The 15,339-nt window shown below is 48.8% G+C and overlaps 1 protein-coding gene across 1 annotated transcript in view; it reads right to left on the bottom strand.

The window, feature by feature from the left end:
- The window catches only part of emp2 (epithelial membrane protein 2), a 69,975-nt gene extending 55,064 nt beyond the window's left edge, over positions 1-14,911 (bottom strand). The window contains exon 1 of the mRNA XM_072481713.1: positions 14,739-14,911. The gene's annotated coding sequence lies outside the window, so the exon portion shown is untranslated. The remainder of the gene's footprint in view (positions 1-14,738) is intronic.
- Positions 14,912-15,339: the final 428 nt, after the last annotated feature.

Raw genomic sequence — 15,339 nt, forward strand, 5'->3', positions numbered from 1 at the left:
AGCAGTCCATGCCAGCATGCAGCAAAAATCTTGTCAACACCCAGACTTGAACTGAAACGCAGCAAGGAGCATTCAGACCACTCCAGTGCCAGACTATGACCATCTCCAAAAAGAATCGAACCATCTCCCTTCGGCATTCAATGGCCGTAGCATTTTTAAATCAACATCCTGCAAAGGTACCAGAAACGTGGCTGAACCAGCCAGATAACCAGCAGAGGATGGGAATTCTGTGGAGTATGACAAACCTCCCAACCCCAGAGCCTTTCATAGGAACATAGGAACTAGGAGCAGGAGTAGGCAATTCAACCCTTCGAGCCTACTCCGCCATTCAATCAGATCATGGCTGATCTCTTCCTGGTCTCAAATACACCTCCCTACCTGTTCCTCATATCCCTTTAACCAATTTTTTAAATCAAAAATGTATCAGTCTCCTTCTTGAAACCATTTAATGACGCTGATTCCACCGCAAGATGGGGCAGTGAGTTCCACAAATTCACCACCCTCTATGAGAAGTAGTTCCTCCATAATCTACCAGACACAAATCAGGGGGAGTGTGATGGAATACTCTCCACTTGCCTGGTTGGTGCAGCTCCAGACACCTCAGGAAGCTCAACATCATCCAGGAGAAAGCAGCCCACTTGATCAGTACCTCATCCACCACATTCAACTTTCACTCCCTCCACTATGACTGCAGTGTGTCCTGTCTATCAGAATCACTGCATCAACTCACCAAGGGTTCTTCATCAGCACCTCCCAAACCTCAACTAGCCAGGGCAGCAAGCATATGGGAATACCATTGCGATGTGGAAATATAATCACTGTTCCTCAGAATCATTGGAACACCCTCTGTGATAGCATTGTAAATTTATGTTTACCACACTGCCTACCACTGCTCACGAAGACAACTCACAACCACCACCACCTTTTCATGGGCAATTAGAGATAGACAATGGATGCTGGCCTTGCTAAACGCCCACATCCCGTGAACTAATGTTTTTTTAAATAAAGGTCCAATCTCCGAATCGGTTCTGCTATTGATGCAATTGTATTTTTTGTGGTGAGAGATTTCTTGCTTAACGAGGTGCATAGTGGAGACCAGTGAGAAACTAACTTGTGAACATAACCCAAAACACCAAAAAAAACTGTTGCATCAAAATATAAAACTGCAGTAGCATCTTATTAAAAAAACTTCGAGAATTTCCAATGCCCCAATTCAATGACTTCAACTAAATTTCTTTTTATTTTAAATATAAATTTAAAGTGTACAATTCATTTTTTTTCCAATTAAGGGGCAATTTGGCGTGGCCAATCCACCTACCTTGCGCATCTTTGGGTTGTGGGGGCGAGACCCACGCAAACACGGGGAGAATGTGCAAACTCCACACGGACAGTGACCCAGAGCCGGGATTGAACCTGGGACCTCGGCGCCGTGAGACAGCAGTGCTAACCACTGCGCCACCGTGCTGCCTACATCAACTAAATTAATGCTAATTTTGTCACTGTGAAATTATTACCCCCGTATAATGAAAATGCAGACAGTAACTTCCTTTGTTCAAACTGCTGCCTCTGGCCATGTAATGCCTGACCCCTCATACATCGGGATTCCGACAAAACGACAACTCGTGAAAGGCTTCATTTAAGCTCATCTACAGAAAACAAGTGGATTTCAAGATTACAACGTCTGTTTTGTGAACCATCACAGTCAGACATGGCCAGGCCAGGTCCAACCTAAAAGTAACAATGGGTTTAGTAAGTTTAAGTTCAACTGCAGTTCAGGAATGTCTCAGAATCGCAAGCAGTGTGTTTGACTGAACACAGACTGTTAACTGCTATCTTCAGCCTTTTCCATTTCGTTAGAATGAAAAACATTCGGCCACTTACAAATACACAGTTAAGCTGCTCTCTCGCAAATGTTATATGCATTATATTGAATTTCCACTCCGCTATTCTGTAACAGAGAAACTAGTCAAAATTTATAACTTTTTAAAAATAAATTTAGAGTACCCAATTCATTTTTTCCACTTAAGGGGCAATTTAGCGTGGCCAATTCACCTACCCCGCACATCAAAGACTGACTGGCGGTCAAGATCTATAGTTGCAGTTGGTTTACAAATGATTAATTAATAGATAAACCAGAAACAAAGGGCTGATTTGGCCTTCCATTTTCACGTTCAGTAGAAATGCCTCTCCCAGTAGCCTGATCCCAATGAAAGCTCGAACGCAGATCGCTGTTTGTGCTCCTCACCCACAACTTTGTCTGTGTGATGTGCAAAGCCTCATCATGGTCGGTCTATTACTGTAACTGAGTTACAGTTAGTCTCCCCGTGGCACCAGCTCACTGATCTCTTCACACAACTTCTCTACTGAGTAGGACTACACTCCGTATGCTCCCCCGATGCCTGTGTCTATGTATTTACATTACGTATTTATGCATGTCCTATGTTTTTTCATATATGGAACAATCTGTCTGGACTGTACGCAGAACAATACTTTTCACTGTAACTCAGTACACGTGAAAATAAATCAAATTTAAATTCATAAACTGATCTACCAGACGTGCTATAAAACATCGTGGCTCTGGGTGCTTCTCTGAGAATATACGTCATTCCTTTTCTAAACTGTTTGTGTTGCCACAGCAAACACAAGGATTGTGCAACTCCAGCCAATTTAGAGTAGTCAAACACAGTTATTACATATTTCCTCAGGCCAGTAGGCTGCACTACTGGGCTGTCCAATTAAATAGTAACTCCATGTTCACATGACTAACAATGAATGACGACGCAACCAAAAATACTATAGCTGAAGCATACAAAAATAGCCAATAGACACAACTACAAACCTGTCCTTGCTCCATTATACTACTCATAAATCTACACACACAGGTTTGTGCAATCGCATGTTTGAGCTTTTACACATCAGTGCCAGAAATTAAAATAATTTCCCTTTTCTGGCAGCCTGTGTTAACATTAAACATCTTCAGACATCTGTACTTTGTGGCATCATTTAATTGTGACTGCCTTGCATACTGGAGAAATACTTGTGTTAGGTGGATTGGTAATCCAGACCTAATAATGTGGGAAACATTATTTCAAGTTTGACCACGCGGCTACAGAATTCAAATTCAGTTAACCAAATAAAATCAGGAATGAAAAGCGGGTGAATGCAGTGGTGACCATAAAACTAAGGATTGTTGTCACTGTCCGGTGGGAAGACCATCAGCCATCATTACCCAGTCTGGCCTACTTGCAACTCCAGACCCACAACAACACAGTTTGACTCTTAATGCTCTCCGAAGTGGCTTAGCAAGGCGACTCAGCTCTATCAAAACTGCTAAGAGGGATTGCAGAGGTTCAAGATGGCAGATCATCACTACCTTCTCAAGGGCAATAAATGCTGGCCTTAGTAGTGATGCCTATGAATGGATTACAAAAAGGGTGTATGTGCTGTTCAAACATGCCCATGCCTCAAACAGTAAAGACGGCCTCGCACATTTTGCCAACAGTTGGATAGAGTAAGAGAGACAGTAAATTGGTATTATTAGATTGCAGAAATCATTAAATTGGTCTTGGAGGATTACAGTACAGAGAGATTTCAGTGTGGAATAAGGGAATGTAGAATTCTCTACCAGTTGGAGTGGCTGAGGCAAATGCCAAAGCTGCATTCAAGAAAAACCGGATGACTAAAAAGGAGAAAGAAATGAACGGTCTGTTGAAATTAAGCAAATTGGAATAAGAGGTGGCAGGCGTGGAACACCAATCTGTTGGGCCAAGTGGCTGGTTTCGGTGCTGTATATTCCGTGTAAAATATATTCAAACATGGAGTAATGAGTAAGCCGGGTTAGCCGCGACAGCAACTGGAGAAAAATTCAATTGAAACATTGCGTTAATCCACTCCACTCATCTTCAAGCAGTCAATTACAGATAGGCACCGTCAAAGCTGAATGGACAACACCTAATGGGGGTAAACCAACACAAGGGCATCAATGCTTTCTATAATAATGCAGCACAGTGGTTAGCACTGTTGCTTCACAGCTCCAGGTTTAATTCCTGGCTTGGGTCACTGTCTGTGCGGAGTCTGCACATTCTCCCCGTGTCTACACATTCTCCCCGTGTCTACGTGAGTTTCCTCCGGGTGCTCTGGTTTCCTCGCACACGTCCCGAAAGACGTGCTGCTAGGTAATTTGAACATTATGAATTCTCCCTCTGTGTGCCCGAACAGGCGCCGGAATGTGGCGACTAGGGACTTTTCACAGTAACTTCACTGCAGTGTTAATGTAAGCCTACTTGTGACACTAACAAAGATTATTATTATATTTTACAAGTTACTAATCACTCCTTGTAAGAGTTTCCACAGATGTCGGTTCTGATGAAGGGTCCACATCTTGAAAACATAATTTTGACTCTCTTGTCACTTACCACGTTTCTGCTTTACTTTTGCTTGTTCCCTCCACATATGCTGCCTAACCCAGTGTGTTTGCAGAATTTTTTGCTCCTTCCATGAAGGTTATGCCACTATGTTACTGAGATTCTACTTGAAGCACGCGTAACACTGCGTGTCTCATTCACAATGAAATAGGAGGACAACTTGTACACACGTAGCAACTCATCACCTCTGCTGGACGTCCTGAAGCATTTTGCAGCCGGAAGCCCTCAAGGTGATACACAGAAGCTGCATTCACACCACCCAGGGTTGGATTCAATTAGCAGCTCAACACAACATACGTATGACAAGTATACAAGTTAGGGAGCAAGAGTAGGTCATTTCACCCCTCGAGCCTGTCCTACCATTCAGCAAGACCTTGCTTGGCTGATCGAACAGTCACTTCAATTTCCAACTCTACTTTCCCACCTATCCCTCACGTCCTTTGAGGAAATTGAAAGAGGTTTACGTCAAGATGTTTTTAATAGCCAGATTGCTCTTTCCCATTTCCCCGATAAAAGGTCAGTGATGTCCATGGTGGGTGTTCCTCAAAGCCACTGTAGGAATGAATAATGCACAATTGGAGAGGCAAAGGAAAGAGGGAGAGAGAGACAGCAGGAGGTGGAAAGAAACGAGGGAGGCAAGGGGCATGATATGCTGAGCGATTGGAGAGGAGCAGATGGAAAAAAAATAGCAGTTAGATCAAAAAACATAGCAGTTAGATCAAAGAGGAAAGAGAAAGATGAAGATCAATTTGCATTTATCAAGCACAATGTGCTAGACTATAACATTTCCATATCATGTGCTTTGCATTAAACTGCTCCTGAAACCAGATCCTTCAACTGATCAAAGCCTCTCAGTTTGCCAGCTAAAGACAATTATAAATGCAGGTTTCAATTGATTTTGCCGAGATATGAATCTTGTTTTGAAGAGGCTTTTCTCAACCGTCTCTACTAACAATGCACTTGGTCGAATAAATATTACAACACAGTCCCTCAGAGCTATCCTTCACTCCCACTGAACCTTCCAGCCTCTGTAAAAAAAACTGGACAGCACAACTGAGGCAGAGGTGTTTACTGTACTGTTAGGCAATTGCAAATTCAGAACTTGTCTTCAAATCATACAGCAGTGATGGTCGCTAGTTGTGACAAGAGAACAGTGACCACTACTGGAATCATAGAATCCCTACAGTTCAGAAGGAAGCCATTCGGCCCATCCAATCTGCACCGACCCTCAGAAAGAGCACCCTACCTAGGCCCAATCCCTCACCCTATCCCCGTAACCCCACCTCGGGACAATTTAGAATGGCCAATCTGTTGCGTTATGTAATTTGGAATAACACGTGCTGCCACTTGATGCAGTTTTGAGTAAAAGATGCTCCAGACTTTGAAGTGAGTTCAATGTGTTTTATTGAACTATTAGCACAGTTCTCAATGAGTTCTGCATGTTTGCATATCATGACACAATCCACCTAACCTGCACATCTTTGGGCTGTGGGAGGAAACCGGAGCACCCGGAGGAAACCCGCACAGACACGGGGAGAACGTGCAAACTCTACACAGTCACCCCGGGCCAGAATTGAACCTGGGTCCCTGGCGCTGTGAGGCTAAGCACTGTGTCACTGAAATACTTCACCTAAAAGCTACAGTTCAAACTGAATTCCTTACTATCTGGATTTTTAAACAGTGGAAAAGTCAGGCTTTGTTCTTAGACACCAGTTCCTGACTTAATAGCTAGAACCAAAAGTCAGTGACAGTGATTTTTTTTTTTAAGTGGTAAAGATTGCTCATCACCGTGAAGAATAAGATACACCAACTATGGCTGAGTATAGTAACTTGCCAGTTTTACTCTGCATGCAGCTTCAGTTAACACTGCATCAGGAGCCACGCCCACAATGAACTGGATCAGATTTTGCCCAGCTCACTTCATTCAGACCCTTACTTACTCTGCAGGATTTAGCCTGTTTTGATGTGTTTGAACTCTACCACACAGCTGGGGATGAAGTGAAACACAGGATTTTAATTAGTTATCTCAGACAGTAAATCTGAAACCAGATGAAAGCTTCCCTTCTGCTCCAGTCAGACCATTTAAAAAAAACAGCATCTCTATTTCGGAGCTGAAAGGGGATCTTCGGAATCCATCAGGCCCACAACCGTACTCTGCTGGTATTACATGAAATAGGTTTGAGGCCACCTAAACCAGTTAGTTGCCAATGAATAGGGTTCCATATGCACACGCTGCTGGCACAAGAATCATAAACTTAACAAACCTCACTCCAGAGAAGCCAGACTTGTACAAACAAATGGAAATATTACACTTGCGCTGGACAGGGTACTTACAATTCTGAAATTGGGTTGAAACATATTGGAGAGAAGAGCCGGTTAAAGTTTAACCTTCAGTCAGCCAGGCCTGGACTCGCCTGGAGATACTTGCTGCCGACACCAAAGCTTCCCGTGGAATCCCAGCAGGGAAGCTACAAGCATCGCCTGATGGAGCTGATGACACCAAATTGCCAAGGCCCTGGAATTCTTGCCATGTCTTAGTAAAGCCTCACACCTCCCCTTAAAAACACAAACATGGTGGGTGAGGCCAGAACGAGTACTGGTGGCTTCAGTGGAGATAAGGTGCACTAAGTTACCCGTTATTATTATAATTATCTGGGGGAGGACAGGAGCAGGAAAGTGGGTTCCAAATGGGGCTGAAGCCTTCAAGAGAGAACTGCATTTGGTTTCATGAACTAGAGGTGGCCCACAAGGCAAGTGCACTAGGGGCAACGTATACTTATTTCCAGGAGAGAGCCCGACTATCACCAAGCACCTCACATAGACCTGGGGCGTCATTCTCCGCCGGCGGGAGTCTCCGTTTTGCCGGCGCCCGGGGGTTTCCCGACGGCGTGGGGCTGCCCCACAATGGGAAACCCCATTGACCGGCCGGTGTTACGGAGACTCCCGCCGGCCGGTCGGGGCAGAAATGTGGCGGGGCGGGTAGGAGAATTTCGCCCCTGCTTCTTTCTCCCCCACCCTACCTCTGCAAATTTACGACGGGACGCACAATGGAGGCCCCAAGATAGGCAAATGCTGGTGTTTAGTCACGGCCCCTGCAAATTTTCTGGGCATGGGATGGCCAAATGGAAAAATGTTCTATTCTTTAATGCAGACATCCCAATCTACCACCAATAATAATAATCGCTTGTCACAAGTAGGCTTCAATGAAGCTACTGTGAAAAGCCCCTAGTTGCCACATTCCGGCACCTGTTCGGGGAGGCCGGTACAGGAGTTGAAACCGCAGTGCTGACCTTGTTCTGTATTACAAGCCAGTTGTTTAGCCCACTGTGCTAAACCAGCCCCTAAACCAGCACGAAGTTCACGGTAATGAACATTCCATTTGCCACATTTAAAAATATATAAAAGGGCTCGTTTCATTAAAAAAAAAACAAGACAGCTTCAACCTGACAAAATGAAGGTGCTGATCAGAGTTCTGTTACTGTGAACAGTGCTGGGCAACTTGCAGCCCAACAGGGTTTGAGTGCAACCCATGAGAATTTTGATGACTGTCGCCCACACGCAGAGTTTCCACATTCCACTGGTTTCCAGCCATGTAGCTTTATTCCTACCGGTTTGACTGAAGTGGTACACACGTAAAGCAAGGGCAAGTGAAGTGAGGTGTGCTCACAAACATCGACTGTGAGTGCCGTACACTCCCCTATGTCCTATAAGTGTAAACAGTTATTTTGTTTTTACCACTTGAAGTTGAAGAAGGTTCTGTTAATATATGAACAAAGAACAAAGAACAAAGAAATGTACAGCACAGGAACAGGCCCCTCGGCCCTCCAAGCCCGCGCCGACCACACTGCCCGACCAAACCACAATCCTCCACACCTCCTGAGTCCGCATCCCTCCACTCCCATCCCACTCATACACCTGTCAAGATGCCCCTTAAATGTTATTAATGTGAGTCCTTCCCCAGTGCGAAGCTCTGGTTGTCTGCAGCCCATTCTGACTGAAAGTTGCACAGGACCTTCGATCTGTTATATGACTTGAATGTGTCTCACTGGTCAGATATCCGAGGAACTTTGTTTTAATAAACATTTAATAAACGATTAAGCATTTTCGATAACTTAGGAATTATTTGATGTGTATTAAATGTATTCAATCTGATTCAAGGGTCATAGTTAGTGAACAAACCTGCGGCCATTGCGAGGAAAAAGGATCACTCACGTGGCCCACTCACTCGATTAGGTTGCCCCATCTCTGCTGTGAAAGCTGATTTTTTAAACTGAAGGAGGCTGCAGTTCAGTGTTGAAACACAAGAGACGGCTGAAACTCAGTATATCTGTTTTCAGTAGCAATCCAGAATCCAAACACTCGACCTGGAAATTAAGTTTGACAACTTCGAACTTGTTTCAATCTTTCATTACAATCGAGTTAGACGGAGATGGTGTACTTGGGAGACCGTTTTCGTGCCCTCGGAGACAGCATGTTTGGCCAGTTCCCCCGGCGCCCTGGATCTCCGGGGCCGAGATGGTTTCTACTGAGTGGGGTGCGAGGCCTCAGAGGCGATGTCGACCACAAAGGAGTTCATGATGCTCACGACCTTGGAGGAGATCTGGGTGGAAGGTGGACCTGGCTCAGCACCTAGTACACATGGGTGGAGTACCTCTGCTTGTGGGTTTTCCTCCACTTCTTCGGTGGGCTCTGTTGTGTTATGCTTCAGATAACACAGGCTGCTACTTGATGCAGTCTTAACTAAAGGATGCTCCAGACTCTGAAATGAGTTCAACGTGTTTATTGAACTATTAACACAGTTCTCAAATGAGTTCGACTCCCTGCTAATCTAACTGCAGTAACTCAGTCTAACTGTACCAGCTTGCTCGAAGCCACGTGCTGGGGTGTGATGCTGCTGATCAACCCTGTCTAACTCTCTAGATGTCTGTCTGTGGAAAGAGGCAGGGTGTGAGTGCCTCATCCCTTTTATAGTGTTTATGTCATGCCCCCTTGTGGTGATGCCACCTCGGAGTGTCCTGACTGCCCATTGGTTGTGTCCTATTCTGAGTGTTCATTGTTTGCATATCATGACAGGCTCTAGGTGACTTTAATCAGGGACTGCTTGGATGACCAGCATTTATTGCCCATCTCTAATTGCCCCTGAGAAGATGGTGGTGAGCTGCCTTCTTGAACCGCTGCCGTCCCCTCAATCTCTATGCTCTGAACTTTTGTGCACACCCACTAGCTTTGCTCCTCTGGGTATCCAGGTTGTACATTACTGATTATTATTTGGCCAGCTAAATCTATTAAATTCCTCAATCTGCTGTTTGGAAATATTCCATGATAGATATTGTATAAAACACATTTAAAGAAATAAGGTTTGTTTATTAAAACAAAGTTCCTCGGATATCTGACCAGTGAGACACATTCAAGTCATATAACAGATCGAAGGTCCTGTGCAACTTTCAGTCAGAATGGGCTGCAGACAACCAGAGCTTCGCACTGGGGAAGGACTCACATTAATAACTGAGCTATGTTCATGCTCAAAATTCCATCGGCAGCTCACCTGCCGTGACCTTGGTGGAAGCCTCACATATAAATGGGAATTCTGGAGTCACGGGCATCCTGGAGAAGTGCCAAGTAAAGTCCCGGTTCAGGGACCACACTACCACACACATATCACCATCCCGCACACATATCACCCTCTCACACACACCCATCACCCTCTCACACACACCCATCACCCTCTCACACACACCCATCACCCTCTCACACACACCATCACCCTCCCACACACCATCACCCTCCCACACACACCCATCGCCCTCTCACACACACCCATCACCCTCTCACACACACCCATCACCCTCTCACACACACCCATCACCCTCTCACACACACCCATCACCCTCTCACACACACCATCACCCTCCCACACACCATCACCCTCTCACACACACCCATCACCCTCTCACACACACCCATCACCCTCTCTCACACACCATCACCCTCTCACACACACCATCACCCTCCCACACACCATCACCCTCTCACACACACCCATCACCCTCTCACACACACCATCACCCTCCCACACACCATCACCCTCCCACACACACCCATCACCCTCTCACACACACCATCACCCTCCCACACACCATCACCCTCTCACACACACCCATCACCCTCTCACACACACCCATCACCCTCTCACACACACCCATCACCCTCTCTCACACACCATCACCCTCTCACACACACCATCACCCTCCCACACACCATCACCCTCTCACACACACCCATCACCCTCTCTCACACACCCATCACCCTCTCACACACACCCATCACCCTCCCACACACACCCATCACCCTCCCACACACACCATCACCCTCCCACACACACCCATCACCCTCCCACACACACCCATCACCCTCTCACACACACCCATCACCCTCTCACACACACCCATCACCCTCCCACACACACCCATCACCCTCCCACACACCCCCATCACCCTCCCACACACACCCATCACCCTCTCACACACACCATCACCCTCCCACACACACCATCACCCTCCCACACACACCCATCACCCTCTCACACACACCCATCACCCTCCCACACACACCCATCACCCTCCCACACACACCCATCACCCTCTCTCACACACACCCATCACCCTCTCACACACACCCATCACCCTCCCACACACACCCATCACCCTCCCACACACACCCATCACCCTCTCTCACACACACCCATCACCCTCTCACACACACCCCCATCACCCTCTCACACACACCCATCACCCTCCCACACACACCATCACCCTCTCACACACACCCATCACCCTCCCACACACACCATCACCCTCTCACACACACCCATCACCCTCCCACACACACCCATCACCCTCCCACACACACCCATCACCCTCTCACACACACCCATCACCCTCTCACACACACCCATCACCCTCCCACACACACCCATCACCCTCTCTCACACACCCATCACCCTCTCACACAGACCATCACCCTCCCACACACACCATCACCCTCCCACACACACCCATCACCCTCTCACACACACCCATCACCCTCTCACACACACCCATCACCCTCTCACACACACCCATCACCCTCCCACACACACCATCACCCTCCCACACACACCCATCACCCTCCCACACGCACCATCACCCTCTCACACGCACCATCACCCTCCCACACGCACCATCACCCTCTCACACGCACCCATCACCCTCCCACACGCACCATCACCCTCTCACACACACCATCACCCTCCCACACGCACCCATCACCCTCCCACACACACCATCACCCTCCCACACACACCCATCACCCTCCCACACGCACCATCACCCTCTCACACACACCCATCACCCTCCCACACACACCCATCACCCTCTCACACACACCCATCACCCTCCCACACGCACCCATCACCCTCTCACACACACCCATCACCCTCTCACACACACCATCACCCTCTCACACACACCATCACCCTCCCACACGCACCATCACCCTCTCACACACACCCATCACCCTCCCACACGCACCATCACCCTCTCACACACACCATCACCCTCCCACACGCACCATCACCCTCTCACACACACCATCACCCTCCCACACGCACCATCACCCTCTCACACACACCCATCACCCTCTCACACACACCCATCACCCTCTCACACACACCCATCACCCTCTCACACACACCATCACCCTCTCACACACCCCATCACCCTCCCACACACACCCATCACCCTCTCACACACACCCATCACCCTCTCACACACACCCATCACCCTCTCACACACACCCATCACCCTCTCACACACACCCATCACCCTCTCACACACACCCATCACCCTCTCACACACACCCATCACCCTCTCACACACACCCATCACCCTCTCACACACCATCACCCTCTCACACACACCATCACCCTCCCACACACACCATCACCCTCTCACACACACCCATCACCCTCTCACACACACCCATCACCCTCTCACACACACCATCACCCTCTCACACACACCCATCACCCTCCCACACACACCATCACCCTCTCACACACACCATCACCCTCCCACACACACCATCACCCTCTCACACACACCCATCACCCTCTCACACACACCCATCACCCTCTCACACACACCCATCACCCTCCCACACACACCCATCACCCTCCCACACACACCCATCACCCTCTCACACACACCCATCACCCTCCCACACACCCCCATCACCCTCTCACACACACCCATCACCCTCCCACACACACCCATCACCCTCCCACACACACCCATCACCCTCCCACACACACCCATCACCCTCCCACACACACCCATCACCCTCCCACACACACCCATCACCCTCCCACACACACCCATCACCCTCCCACACACACCCATCACCCTCCCACACACCCCCATCACCCTCCCACGCGTCCATCACCCTCCCACGCCCCCATCACCCTCCCACGCCCCCATCACCCTCCCACGCCCCCATCACCCTCCCACGCCCCCATCACCCTCCCACGCCCCCATCACCATCCCACGCCCCCATAACCCTCCCACTTGCACACTCCCTCCCCCATAACCTTCCCACGCTCGCGCACACACTCCCCCATAACCCTCCCATGCTTGCACACTCACTCACCCATAACCCTCCCACGCTCCCACACCCACATCCCATCACCTGCCCATGCCCATACACTTACCCGCCATCACCCTCCTATGCCCACACACACACCCCATTGCCCCCTCTTCCAAACAGGCCGCCCATCACCATTCCATGCCCACACACCCACACCATCATCCTCCCACGCCCACATCCCCATTACCCCCACGTGCATCTCCCCCAAACTCCTACCACCATCCTATGCCTCACACACACCCTCATCACCACCCCATGCCAACACACAAGCCTCACCACACCCACACATTCACATCACCCCCATACAAACCCATCCACCAGTAGGTGAACCCTCACCTCAGCGATGGCACCAGGTCAAGTAGGCAAGTCAGCACCAACTTCTGAAGGGTAACTAGGGATGGACACTAAATGCTGGCCTAACCAGCGACACCAACATCCTGTAAATGAATTTTTCAGAACACCCCCCCCTCAATACTCCCCCGGGCACACACCCCATTACTCCCACACACACCCCATTACCCCCCCCCCACTCATCCCATTACCCCCCCCCCCCACTCACCCCATTACACCCCACACACACCCCATTACCCCCCCCACACACACACAAACACACCACCACCACCCTCCCCTCGCTCCCTCTTTGGTCTCATCTTGAGTGAATTAAAAGGAAATTTATTGCAGACTTCTGATAAAATTGGAACCTTGTAATCTAGTAGCCGCAGCCCCCAACAGAGTGAATCAAACCTTCCCCACCCTGGACATCCCATTTCACAGTTTCAGTGGAGGAAACTTTGTGGTTTAAGGTGGGTCCACTCCAGGTGCAACTGAGTGAGGAAACTCTGAAACCCTCAAGGGCCAGGTCCCCATCAAACCCTGAGGCAGGATTAACTCCCAGCAAATCAGACCAGCAGGCACCAGCAAATCAGACCAGCAGGCACCAGCAAATCAGACCAGCAGGCACCAGCAAATCAGACCAGCAGGCACCAGCAAATCAGACCAGCAGGCACCAGCAAATCAGACCAGCAGGCACCAGCAAATCAGACCAGCAGGCACCAGCAAATCAGACCAGCAGGCACCAGAGCGGGTGTCTCCCCCCCCCCCCCCCTCCCCGGGGCAGGACTCGGCTGCTTCAGGGATCGAGTCCTCCAGAGGCCGCTGCAACTTCAAACATTTTTTTAAACACCCAGCCCTCCTTCCCCAGAAAAACAAGATTGTTGTGGAGAGAGAAGTTTGAGATTAAACCCACCCCCAAAAAAAAATCCCCACAAAATGCAATTCCCGTCGCCAACCGGCAAACAAACTGCGCCTGACAAGAAAAATTCCATTGAAACCATGGAATTCCTCTCAAAAAACATTTTTTGTGGAACTAAAGTTTCTAAATACACAGTTCCCCCCCCCCCCCCCCCCAGTAAAAAGTATCACATCCAAACCATTCCTCATTGCAAATGTTCAACTCCCAGCCCTGAAAACACCCCATCTGGGAAAATTCCCCACCTGGGAATAACTTTTCAGAATGGTCGGGATCTTTCCCTCCTCGGTCTACTTCGCCATGAACAACATATGCAGCATTTACATTTCCCAGTGTTACGGTTCACTATGCAAAGTTAATTTTTGTTTATCCCTTTTACTTACACGCTGTGGGGAGAGGCGGGTAGTTGGGGCTTCACAGGGTCCGGGCTGGAGGCTCTGAGTGTGCACTTGGCTGCTCTGTGTTGCGAAAAGTCTGCCTCCCAGACAGGGACGTCTCTGCTCTGATGTCAGTCCACAGGGCGCGGTGCAGCCAACCCCCAGTCACACCCAGTCTCCACTCACTCACTCACCCTCTGCCCTGCACCCTGCCTGCCTCCCGCTGCAAATCCAGGAAAAGCAGATCACCCCCACCCCCATTGATCAGGGGAGGCTTGAGTGAAGATGGGATCGTTCCCCTTCGAACAGAGAAGGCAGGAAAGCCAGATGTGGAGAGGACATAAAGGAGTCAGCAGAAGCATGCACTTAATAATAATCTTTATTAGTGTCACAAGTAGGCTTACATTAGCACTGCAATGAAGTTACTGTGAAAAAAAACCTAGTCGCCACATTCCGGCGCCTGTTCGGGTACACAGAGGGAGAATTCAGAGTGTCCAATTCACCTAACAAGCACGTCTTTCGGGACTTGGAGGAAACCGGAACGCCCGGAGGAAACCAAACAGAAACGGGGAGAACGTGCAGACTCCTCACAGACAGTGACCCAAGT

Source organism: Scyliorhinus torazame, chromosome 17 (assembly GCF_047496885.1).
Source record: "Scyliorhinus torazame isolate Kashiwa2021f chromosome 17, sScyTor2.1, whole genome shotgun sequence".
NCBI lineage: Eukaryota > Metazoa > Chordata > Chondrichthyes > Carcharhiniformes > Scyliorhinidae > Scyliorhinus > Scyliorhinus torazame.